We start from the raw sequence: 12,843 nt of genomic DNA, 5'->3' as shown, positions 1-12,843 counted from the left end.
AAAGAAAGGGAGGTAAAGGCCTTGGCTGAGGATGGTGGGGCCTAAGCAAGGGCAGTGGGTGGGGCCTATGCTTAGAACCCACAGGGCTGTAAAATGCCCTGGGGGCTGTGGGGGGTGGGGCTTAGGCTCAACGGAACAGAAGGGGCCCAGGCGTGTTCCCCACCACTGTTCTCAGAGGGCGGGGAACCTCACCTGGGAGCCCAGCAGTCTTCCCTGGCTCGATTGGTCAGGGCAAATACTCTCCACTCCTCTCCTGCTCCTGCCGGAGGGCTTCTCCTGCCTGCCTCCCCTGATCTCCCTGGCCTCAGGGACACTGATCTGATCTGGCCTTCACTTCTCCTCCCCCTTCATTTCCCCCACTTCCTACCAGTTCACTTGGGGTTCCTCCCATCTCCTTAGGTGTCAGGGTCCCCCACCAGTGGCCTGCAGGCACCCTAGTTGTGGGGAGATGCTAATTTGACATCTTCCCACACTGCCATCTTCTATCTCTTCTTCATCATTTTCTTATAACCTATTTTTTCTTCTCTTTTTGTCAAATAAGGAAATAAAAGCCATAATTGATTTGTACATTGACTAATTATGCATTGTGCATACCCTGTGCTGTGCCTGCAAAGTCACATCAAGAGGTATTGTTTCCCTGTAGGAAAGAATCTTTATCTTGGAAAGAGGTGGGTCCTGAGCACAGAAGAAAAAATGTTTACATTGATAGGTAAGAAAGGGTGCTTCTCTATTCACCTTGTCCCTGGTTAATGGAAGAAAGAAACAACCTATGACACCATGAAACTCATGCTCTAGTAGTGGAGATTGAGAAGTATTTAGCTCAGCAAGGGGCCATAAAATATTTCTCAGGAGATACTGACACTGGTGTTTTCTCATGTGGTTGAGGGATGAGCAAGATAGGTTGGGGTTAGGCAGTTATTTGCTATAGAGAACATCTTGTACAAAGTCAGAGGATGAGAAAGCATGCAGGTTTGGTCAGGTGTTGAGTCTAAGGACGTTGGTTGGTCAAGGTCAGCTCATGGAGGACTTTACATCTTCCAACACCATTTAGACTTTACTCAGTTGGTAGCAGGGAGTAATATTATGATAAAATGGCATCTGCTGCATATATCCAAACCACTAATTTTTGCTATAAGAATTACCTTTGCTTTGCCACATACTGCTTTATGTTTTAATATACTTAGTGATATAATTCTGGCTTCAGACACTATTATTTCTGTCAACCTCACCAATATAATTGAACATGTTTTAGATTCTTGAAGTATAAGGGTCATTTTGTGTGTGTATATGATATTAGATTTTCCATTAGGGGTCTAATTCTTCTGACCCGCCCTGCCCTTGAGCTCATCAATTTTTGCATAGTTGACTGGGCTCATCCCTGAGTTTTCTTTTAAGAAAGTTGATGAGTGAGGAATTTTTAAAAGTAATACATTTGAGAAGTTTTCCCTTCAAAAATTGCTGTTCTTTAATTGAACTTACAAATTTAATAAGGTTTTTAATGTTATTTTAATGCAATTCTAATAATTCTGAAAATTCCTAAAAAATAAAAGAAAGACACAAAGACCCCAATAGGTAAAAGATCTAGTGCCAAAAAAATTTTTTTAAAGTGGGTATATGGTCTTCCCTGGTGGTGTAGTGGTTGAGAGTCCGCCGGCTGATGCAGCGGATGCAGGGAACACGGGTTCATGCCCCGGTCCGGGAAGATCCCACATGCCTCGGAGCAGCTGGGCCCGTGAGCCATGGCCGCTGATCCTGTGCATCCGGAGCCTGTGCTCCGCAATGGGAGAGGCCACAACAGTGAGAGGTCCGCGTACTGCAAAAAAAAAAAAAAACTGTGTATATGTGTGCAGCTGTCTATCAGGTATGGGTGTGCATCTGTATATTTGTTGCCAGCAAAAGTATTACATCAGTAAACAAAGAAATGTGGAAAAAAATGTACTGTTGTATGACACAGTAAAACCCAAGGATGAAAGCTGTATACATATATCTAGATAGCTAAAAATATACACAGACAATAGCATGACATCATGTAATTTAGCCTATTCATTACATCTCCAGTTTATAATTTACTCTGAGGTCTCAGTTTTTCTGCTCAGTCAGCATCCATAAAGAGGATACATGTTCAACCTGAATTTTATTTTGGAGTCAGAGATAAGCAGAGCATTTTCTTCCCTCTTATCTAAAGCCCACCCATATTGATTTCCTATATTTGAGAAAGCCTACACCTTTCATTCTTAGCTAATTCCTGCTGGAAATATTTACTGTTTCTGAAGAGTTTTTATTTATTCATAAATGTATATAGCCCTCAGTACACTAACCTTTTTATTCTTGCCTGAAATAACTACATCTGTAATAAGAGGAATATTTCAACTTATCAAGGTACTTACTGATGAGCACTACTCTAGGTACTAGGAGTAAAATGATGAGTAACACATGATCTCTGCTCTCAAGTCTCTTACACTCAAGGCCAAGGTTCTGAAAAGTTCTACAGAGCAGAAGTTTAAGAACCACTTGAAAAGGGTTGTAAAGTGTATTATTCTGAGGGAGAGAATCTATGGTTACAACAACACAGTGCTCAGTATTTCTTTTCAAGATGGCCATAAGTTCTTCTAAAGCACAAGGCTAAAGTAAAGCCCTGTAGATGATTATGTTCATATGATGACATGGAGAACCTACAAGTGGGGGTTTTGAAGTACAAGAGAAATAAAATCTGGTGGGTCATCTGGAAAACTGTGCCTAGTTTAGGAGGCTTTATATTAAGGAGTACAAAAACATCCTGAAACCCAAACTTTATTAATGTCATAACAAATCTACCTCTCTTCATGCTTGAATAATTCATTCTGATTTTTCAAAAATAGGAAGAAAGACATCAAAGCCCCAACATATAAAGTCAAAGTTGATTTCTAAATTTTGATTTTGCAGCATAGTTTTGAAAGTTGTATAAATTCCAGGACCACCACATACTTGCTCTCTAAACTTAGATAAATTATTTTTTTCTTCCCGTTTTATTGAGATTTAGTTGACATACAGCACTGTATAAGTTTAAGGTGTGTAGCATAATGATTTGATTTACATACATCATGAGATGATTACCACCATAAGTTTAGTGAACATCCATTATCTCCTACAGATACAAAATTAAAGAAATAGAAAAAAAGTTTTTTTTTCTTGTAATGAGAAGTCTTAGGATTTACTCTCTTAACAACTTTCATATATACCATACATACATTCATCTATTGATGGGCACTTAGGTTGCTTCCATATCTTGGTTATTGTAAATAATGATGCAATTAACATGAGGGGGAAGATATCTTTTCAAATTCGTGTTTTTGGTTATTTTTTTTTTGGATAAATACCCAGGAGTGGTATTGTTGGATCATATGCTACTTCTATTTCTAATTTTTTGAGGAATCTCCATTTTGTTTTCCATAGTGGGTGTACCAATTTACAATCCCACCAACAGTGTGTGAGGGTTTCCTTTTCTCCATATCCTTGCTAACACTTGATATTTACTGTCTTTTTTTTTTTTTTTTTTCATTACTCGAGCCTTTCACGTTGTGGCCTCTCCCGCTGTGGAGCACAGGCTCTGGACGTGCAGGCTCAGCGGCCATGGCTCATAAGCCTAGCAGCTCTGCGGCATGTGGGATCTTCCCAGACTGGGGCACAAACCCGTGTCCCCTGCATTGGCAGGTGGACTCTCAACCACTGCGCCACCAGGGAAGCCCTGTTGTCTTTTTGATAATAGACATTCTGAAAGGTGTTAGATGATATCTCATTGTGGTTTGATTTACATTTCTCTGATGATTAATGATGTTGAGCATCTTTTCATGTGCCTGTTTGCCATATGTAGGTCTTCTCTGGAAAATTTTCTATTCTGATTCTCTGCCAATTTTTAATTGAATCATTTGTTTTTGTTTTGATGTTGAGTTGTATGAGATACTTGTATATTTTGGATATAAGCCCTTATCAGATATATTGTTTGCAAATATATTTTCTCATCCAGTAGGCAGCCATTTTGTTTTGTTGATAAATTTTTTCACTGTGCAAAAGCTTTTTAGTTTGATGTAGTCCCATTTATTTATTTTTGCTTTTGTTTCTCTTGACCAAGAAGACATATCCAAAAAAAATTATGAATACTAATGTCAAAGTATATATCACATATGTTTTCTTCCAAAAGTTTTATGATTTCAAGTCTTACATTTAAGTATTTAATTCATTTTGAATTTATTTTTAATAAATAGATAAATTTAATAAATTTATAATGAGTAAACAGGTAAATTAATTTTTTAAACTTTCATTTCCTTATCTAAGAAAATAAAACTGTTTTGAAAAATCACATAAGAAACAATATAAATGTAAGTTCTCTACATTTGTATACAAGACAGACAATCAGGGATATAATTTGTGCATTTGAGTTCATTCATTCCAGGGATATGGAGTCTCTTTTATGCATACACACACACACACACACACACACACACACACACGAGTTCATTTGCCATGATATTGTTCAGTGTTAAAGTTCAGTTAGTTAATTCATCATATACCAAGTTTTAGTGGAAAGACTTTAAAGAGGTGGAGTTTTCAGGTATAATTTTGAAAACACAGTCAGTTTTTAAAATGTCCTTGGCATTTCTTTCACTGATATACCCCTCAGATTATGTGAATTGAAGAAATTTTATTTTCATTTCTACAGTTTTGTAGTAGCTTCAATATAACATGCAAAATAGCAATTGTGTCTTTAGAAATTTTCTCTTATAACTCCATTTTTCTTAAAAAAATAGCAGATTAGCTGTTTTCTTCCCCAATAAATGGGCACGTAAATATAAATACACCAAACAGGAAACACTACTTTGCTTTTATACCACCATCTGTTACATATCACATTCTATGTGTTGTGTTAACTGAAGCAAAATGTATACTGCTGAAGTGAGCATTGTTTTTCTACAATCTTTAATAAAACCTCACTCAATTCACTGGTTTTATTCAACAAATAAGTAGAAAAGAATGTTTTATATAAACTTATATTTATATTTACTCTATAGCTTCTCTGTGAAAAAAGATAAGAAGAAAAAAGTATTGCAGATTATTTCCTGTTTCAAGGCAGTAGTATATTAATACATTTGTAAGACTTAGATTTTATGATTATTTGAGGGAAAACAAAAGTCTTTAAAATACTTTGTCAACATTTTACTTTGTCTCGATTATTGTGGAATGAGAATTTAATAATGGTAATGATGGGAGGAACCACATTTGCTGAGTTTATAGCCAAAGTTTAATTAAAATGTGATTTTGAGCATTTAATATAAATGCAAAGTCTGTCATTAATGTGGTGCAAAGGTTTCAAATTTGAACATGCACACGCACACAACAGACAGAAAGAGCAGATAAATTGTTTCCAAAAAACTTTACATTTTATATAATTGCCTAAATGGCATTTATGCCATTGTGGACAAGTTGGAGAGTGATATAAACAAACCAGTTACTTGTTTCTTGAAAATTGCATAATTTATTTGTAGAGTAGAACGTATGTGCAGAAAAAACGACTTACCAAACAAACTATAGTATGCCAAGAGAAAGACAGAGCTTCTCAAAAGCTTCAGTTATGTGCAAGAACATATTCAGAAAGAGCATAGTGGATACAAGTTTACTTTAGGCTGTCTCACCACTTTTTTCCCTTCTCATAGTGAATTCAGACATATTAAGAAAAACTGATTTGAGCCATAGCTCATTCTTTTCCATTTTCTCTATTCTGAAAATAACAGAGAAATAAAAAAGAATATGTAGTGTCATGCCCTGGCTCTGCTACTTACATTTAGTTGTCCTGAGGAAATCAACTAAATCTGTGGTCTTTACACATACATTCCTTTCCTTATACATTCTGTATAATGTATAATCTCTCTCTCTCTCTCTCTCTCTCTCTTTCTATATATATATATATATATTTATATATAGAGAGAGAGTGAAGTGAATCCTTCTTTCTCTTGTTCTACTCAGACCCTCAATGGATTGGGTGATGCCCACTCACACTAGTTAAGGCAATCCACTTTACTCAGTCTACTGATTCAAATGCTTATTTTCTCCAGAAACAGTCTTCCAGACATACCCCAAAATAATGCTGAATCAGATATCTGTGATCCAGTCAAGTACACACATGCACATGCACTAAGGAGGAATACTCATGGTAATTACAGTCCTTATTGTGATAACTGGTCATGTGGCTGTACTTAGTCATTGGAATTACTTCTTCCATTACCCAATCTGTATTCCCTTTGCCTTCAGCAAGCACTGTAGCCCATCATGGTTCTTAACCTGGTGAGGTGATCCACAATTTTATTCTCTAGGATCTGGGTCACTAGTGGCGGTCCTGCCAGGATTGGGTTATATTTTATTTTTTCCATTGACCTGAATCACAGGGCATGATAACACTGAGAGACACTCCAAGAAATCTCCTGTACTCTAGTCATACTCTTTCTTACTCCACTGTGGAGTAGCAGTCCAATTTCTTCATTGATAGACAAGATCCATCACCCCAGCCAGTACAGTAACTACCTTACCTTCTTTACTTGATTCAGAAGCATGAGAAAGCCAAAGTGGCCAGGAAGCAGTGTTAAATTCCAGTTTAGTGGAATCATTTTTGTGTCTCCTGGTGGAAATATTTCTCCCTTTGGAACTAAGACCTCAGGGCCAGCAGAGAATAATGTCATGGAAACTTGAAGCAAAAGTAATAATAGTATATGGTGCAACTCACATTTCCATCCCTTGATTCCTAAACCTATGGATTCTGGCTATGAAATAAATAGCACCATGTATTAAATGCTGATTCAAAGCATATACAACCTTATACAGAACCTTGCATGAACCGTGTAATGTATTGTCACCTAATTGATGCTGTAACTAAATCTTCACAAGGTCATTCCATCATTCTATCAGACCAGCTGCTTGAAAATGGTGTACATGGCAAGAACAGTGAATTTCATGAGCATGAGCCCACTGCTGAAGGGTTTTTTGCTGTGAAGTGAGTTCCTTGATCAGAAGTAATGCTGTGGGAAATAACTTGACAGTGCATAAGGCATTCTATAAATACATGGGTATTAGTTTTGGCAGCAACACGTGTGTAAGTAAGGTAAGTCCATATCCAGAGTAAGTGTCTATTCCATTAAGAGCAAAAGGAGTCTCATTCCATGATGGAAGTGGTCCAAAGTAATCAGTTTGCCACTAGGTAGCTGGCTGATCATCCCAGAGAATGATGCCATATCAGAGACTTAGTGTTGGTCTCTGCTTTTGGCAGATTGGGCACTCAGCAGTGTCTATAGCCAGGTTGGCCTTGGTGAGTGAAAGAACATTTTGCTGAGCCAATGCATTACTTCCATCTCTGCCACCACAAACACTTTGTTCACGAGCACACTGGATGATGACAGGGCTGGCTGGAGAAAGAGGCTGACTGGTATCCACAGAATGGGTCATCCTATCCACTTGATTATTAAAATCCTCCTCTGCTAAGTTCATCATTTGGTTAGCATTCACAGAAAACACAAATATCTTCACAGTTTTTACCCATTCAGAAAAGTCAATCCACATACCTCTTTCCAAAAATCTTTGTTCCCAGTTATCCAATCATGTTCTTTCAAAGTCTCTGACCATCCAACCAAACCATTGGTCAGAGCCCATAAATCAGTATGCACTTGCATGTTTAGCCATTTGTCCTTCCAAGGAAAATGAACAAAGAGGTGCACTGCTTGAACTTATGCCTCCAATAGGAGTTCCCTCCACCAGGGTCCTTCAGAAATGTCCCAGAAAGGGGCTGTAAGGATTTACTTGTCCACTTTCAGGCAGTGTCTGTATATCGTGCAGAACCAACTGTAAACTAGATCTGAATCTTCTATTCCTCTGTTAACTGATCATAGGAAATCCCTCATGTAGCCACGTGTGCAGACTGGAAGAGGGAAGGTCGTGAGCTGGAGTGGGGATCATGGGTACTTGGGTCACTTCTTCATGTAATTTACTTATGCCTTCAGGGCCTGTTTTTTCCCCATCATGTATATACCATCTACATTTGATGATGGAGTGTTGCTGTGCACACACAATTTTTGGCCTACGATTAAGCATTCAGATTCCACTAAGGCCCAATAACCAGTCAAGAGCTGTTCTCAAAAGGAGTTATTTGAAGAGGATGGCAGAGTTTTGATCTAAAATTCTAAAGACCTGCTCTACATATCACCTAGAGGGCCTGCCAAAGGCTTCAAATACTCCTCTTATCTGCCACCAACACTTCAAGCACCATTGGATCTCCTAGATCATATGGCCCAAGTTACAAAGCAGCTTGGTTGGCAGTCTGGGCCTGTTGCAGAGCCTTCTCTTGTTCTGGGCACCACTCAAAATTAGCAGACTTTCATATCACTCAGTAAATAGGGAGAAGTAACACACTCAAATGAGGAATATGTTGCCTCTAAAATTCAAAGAGGCTTCCTAGGCACTGTGCCTTTTTTTGGTTATAGAAGGGGCTAAATGTAATAAATTATCCTTCACCCTAGAAGGAATATATTGGCATGCCCTATATCAATAGACCCCTAAAAATTTCACTGACATAGAGGTCCCTGAATTTTGTCAGAATTATTCTCCACTCTCTGGCACAAAAATATCTTACCAATCAGTACTACTACCAATGTTTACTTAACAAATAAGTTGTTATGTCTTGCTCACTAGTCTCAATCAATGTAATGTATCAGTGTAATATCTTGTAAAATGAAAAGGTGATCAAGATCCCTGCAAACTAATTTATGACATAGGGCTGGAGTGTCTGACAAAGGACAGTGAAAGTGTATTATTGTCCTTTTCAGCTGAAAACAAACTGCTTATGGTTGGTTTTATTGACAGGAAAGGAGAAAAGAAAGTTATTTCCCAGATCAATAGCTAAATACCAGGTACTAGGGAATGTGTTCATTTGCTCCAACAATGAAGCCATATCTGGTACTGCAGCTGCAATTGGAGCCACCACCCTGGTTAAGCTTATGAGAGTCACTGTCATTCTTGGAGATCCATCTGTCTTCTGCACAGGTCAACTAGGAAAAAGCTGAATGGGAATGTGGTGGGAATCACCACCGCTATACCCTTCAAGACCTTGTTGGTGATTCTAATCTCTACAATACCTCTAGGAATGTGGTATTGCTTTCGATTTATTACCTTTGTAAGTAGGGCCACTCTAGTGGCTTTCACTTGGCCATTCTCACCATCATAGCTCTCCCTCTATAGGTCAGGGAAGTGATGTGAACTTTCTTCTAGCTGCAGAGTGTACCTTTTCCAATAATTCAGTTGGGAATTGAGGAAATAACCACAGGATGAGTTTGGAAGCCACACTGGGCCTACTGTGAAATGAACCTGAGCTACAACTCCATTGATCATCTAACCTCTTTAAGCCCATATTCTGAGTGGTGAACCACAGTGATGTTTTTGGTTTTCTGGATTTAGAGTCAGTTCAGAACCAGTGTCTACTAGTCTCCAAAAGGTCTGATTATTTCTTTTTCCCCAATGCATAGTTACCCTGGTAAAAGATTGTAGTTCCCTTTGGAAAAAGGCTGGGAAAAAGATTCACAGCATAAATTTTGGGGCATGAACCAGAGTCCTTCCTCAAGGAGATCTATTCTCTCCTTCACTCAACGGATTCTGGTTTTGTAAAAGACAAATCTGAAAATTGACTGGAGGATTGTGACTCACTGTTTTTATGATTCAAGCTAGAATTTTGTTCCCTTGATCTAGAACTTCTTTTTTTTTTTTTTTTTGATAGCTAAGAAGTGGATTTATTTAGAGAGAAACACACTCCACAGACAGAGTGTGGGCTATCTCAGAAGACGAGAGTCCCCAAAATATGCTGTGGTTTGTTTTTATGGGCTGGGTAATTTTGGAGGCTAATGAGTGGAGGATTATTCCAGGGAAGGACTGGGGATTTCCAGGAATTGGGCCACTGCCTATTTTTTGGCCTTTTATGGTTAACCTCCAAACTGTCATGGCATTGGTAAGTGTGTGATCTAGAACTTTCTTACTTATGCAGATCAAATAAGAATTTAGTAGGCTTCATACCTATTTCACTTCTAAGAACACTGTGATCTATTAACCAGTGCCATAGATTTGCAGGAGTCAGACTTTTCTGATTGCTACTTTAACTCCCCTGTCTATTAAGGTAATCACACCCAACTTTCCTTTAGTGGTTTAATGCTGCCACTTGGTCCCTGTTACCTGGGGATACAACTACTCCCATTGCACTTAAATTTCCCAGTTCAGTAGCTTCAGTTCCTACTAAGGTCTGCCCTATATAGAGGAGCAATCCCTGAGCCCTTCAAGGATACTGGGAAGCCCACTGCAAACTTATTTCTCACAGTCTTAGTGGAAGTCATGCTTTTGGGACCTCCCAATGTGGGTGAGTAGGTCTTAAATTAAAAATTCCCTCAAAATTCCAATCTCCTTAAGCCTTTGAATCCCTTCCTCCACATTAAACCAAAGCAGCTTGGGTATTTCCAGTTTGCTCATGGTGGGTCACATTTTGGTCCATGCTTCAGGCAACCAAACCAAAAAAAAATGTTACAACCCTTTCTGACTCCTGGGGCTGCCACATTAAATGCAGAATCTCTACTCAGTGAACCCACATCCATAAATTCAATGTGATCCAACTATATCTTCCTTCCACTATTATCCCACATCCTTAGTATCCATCCCTATGCATGTTAATTGTATTTCTCTGTATAAATTAGAAATGCAAATAATTCTTTTGTAGTGTAATACACTTTGTACCTCACCTTTACGGGGCCTGTTGGCACTTGAGTCTACTTAAAGGTCTAGAAAAAAAGAAGAGTGCTGAGGGTGGGTACTCTGAAGAATTAGCATTGTCTTGTATGGCTACTGCCTGAGGGAAGGCCATGAGAGTTTCCTTAGTCAATGCAGATGGGGCCAGTAAGGCAAATATCACTGGAAGTTGGGAGACGTCTTCCAGCAGAATTTAGGGACCTAATGTCTCCAGTTTCATCAAGGGTCTTCACACATGCCAACATCATAATTTAAAAGATACCATTTTTTCCCAATCAATTCCCTCCCTTTAAAAGTAAACACCCTGCCAAGTTTGGAGCTCAATTTGCATTGTAATTCATGCAATTCCAGGATAAGATTCTGTGTTTGATTTTCAGCAATCTCAGTATTGCAGCTACAGGAGATAGGGGTTACCCTCAGGGCACACACAGTCATTCAGCTCCTTGCTTCTTACAAGTGATAGATTACGACTATCTAATATAGGTATTTTGCATATCTGTGACCATTTCATACCATGGGCTGTTAGTGTCTTCTTTACTACTGGAATTAGTCATTAATGTCTTTAAATCTAATCAAGTTAGAAAGTCAATTCCAGAAACCTCACAACCAATTCAGAAAACTCATCTTAAAAATTCTGTGCCTCTAAAACCATGTTCAGTACCAAAATCTGTAATAGGGTTTTCCAGAGGAACAGAACCACTATACTTCACATATAAAAGTGGAATTTCCAATATGGTAGTTTTAAAACTTGGCCCCAATTTCTTTGAGACACTCATAAACATGAATGAATTCACCATTGCTCTGGCCGACACAGAACTGAAGAAATACCTTCAATGTCAGGAAGCTCATGTGGATTCTGTATTGTTTGCTAGAGCATTGAACCACCAGGAAAGATGTTCAACTACTCCAGTGCTGTCATTCTGAAAATACTATATTAGGCTATCTGCCAAAAATCCCAGATACTCTCAGCCTTCCATCCAACTTCATCAAAGCCCCAACCATAAGGGGGAAGAAGACATCTTAGAAGTGGAAACTCCAACACCATTTAACCAACCCCCATGCAAATCAACTAATCATGTTAGTTTCAGGTGTATAACATAATGATTCAATATTTGTATATATTGTGAAATTATCACAATAAGTTTAGTTAACATCTATCACCACACATAGTTATACATTTTTTTCTTGTGATGAAAACTTTTAGGATCTACTTTCTTATCGACTTTCAAACACACAATACAGTATTATTATCAACATTCACCATGCTGTATATTCCATACACATGATTATTTATTGTATAACTGGAAGTTTGTACCTTTTGATCACTTTTGTCCATTTTGCCCACCCTGCACTCCCAATCTCTGGCAACCACAGATCTGACCTCTTTTTCTGTGAGCTTGTTTTTTTGTTTTATTTTGATTTTTAGATTCCACATATAAGTGAGTTTATATGATATTTGTTTTCCTCTCTCTAACTTATTTCACTTAGCATTATGTCCTTAAGGTCTGTTCATGTTGTAGCACATAACAAGACTTCCTTCATTTTATGGCTGAATAATATTCCAGCATGTGTGTGTGTGTGTGTGTGTGTGTGTGTGTGTATCTGTATGTATACATATACAACTTCTTTATCCATTCATGCGTAGATGGACACTAAGGTTGCTTTCACACCTTGGCTACTGTAAATAATCATGCTATAGAGATGAGGGAGAGCATATATGTTTTCAAGTTAAAGTTTTCATTTATTTTGAGTAAATACCTGGAAGTGGAATTGCTAGATGATATGGTAGATCTGTTTTTAATACTGCTTCTCATAATGGTTACACCAATTTACATTCTCTCCAAAAGTGCACAAGAATTTCCATTTCTCCATGTCCTCATCAACACTTGTTAGTTCCCGTCTTCTTGAAAATAGCAATTCTAACAGTCGTGAAGTAATATCTCATTATGGTTTTGATTAGCATTTCACAGATGATTAGTGGTGTTGAATACCTTTTCATTTATCTGTGTCTTCTTTAGGAAAATGTCTATTCAGATCCTCTGCCTA

At 38.1% G+C, this 12,843-nt stretch overlaps 1 pseudogene; it reads right to left on the bottom strand.

Moving 5' to 3' along the window:
- Window positions 1-6,142: 6,142 nt before the first annotated feature.
- LOC114888059 overlaps window positions 6,143-12,843 on the bottom strand; it is a 31,128-nt pseudogene continuing 24,427 nt past the window's right edge.

The sequence above is a fragment of the Monodon monoceros genome, unplaced genomic scaffold (genome assembly GCF_005190385.1).
Source record: "Monodon monoceros isolate NGI ecotype Baffin Bay Population unplaced genomic scaffold, NGI_Narwhal_1 Super_Scaffold_8, whole genome shotgun sequence".
Classification (NCBI taxonomy): domain Eukaryota; kingdom Metazoa; phylum Chordata; class Mammalia; order Artiodactyla; family Monodontidae; genus Monodon; species Monodon monoceros.
The sequence above is the reverse complement of the archived record's forward strand: the minus strand, read 5'-3'. Positions and strand labels throughout refer to the sequence as shown.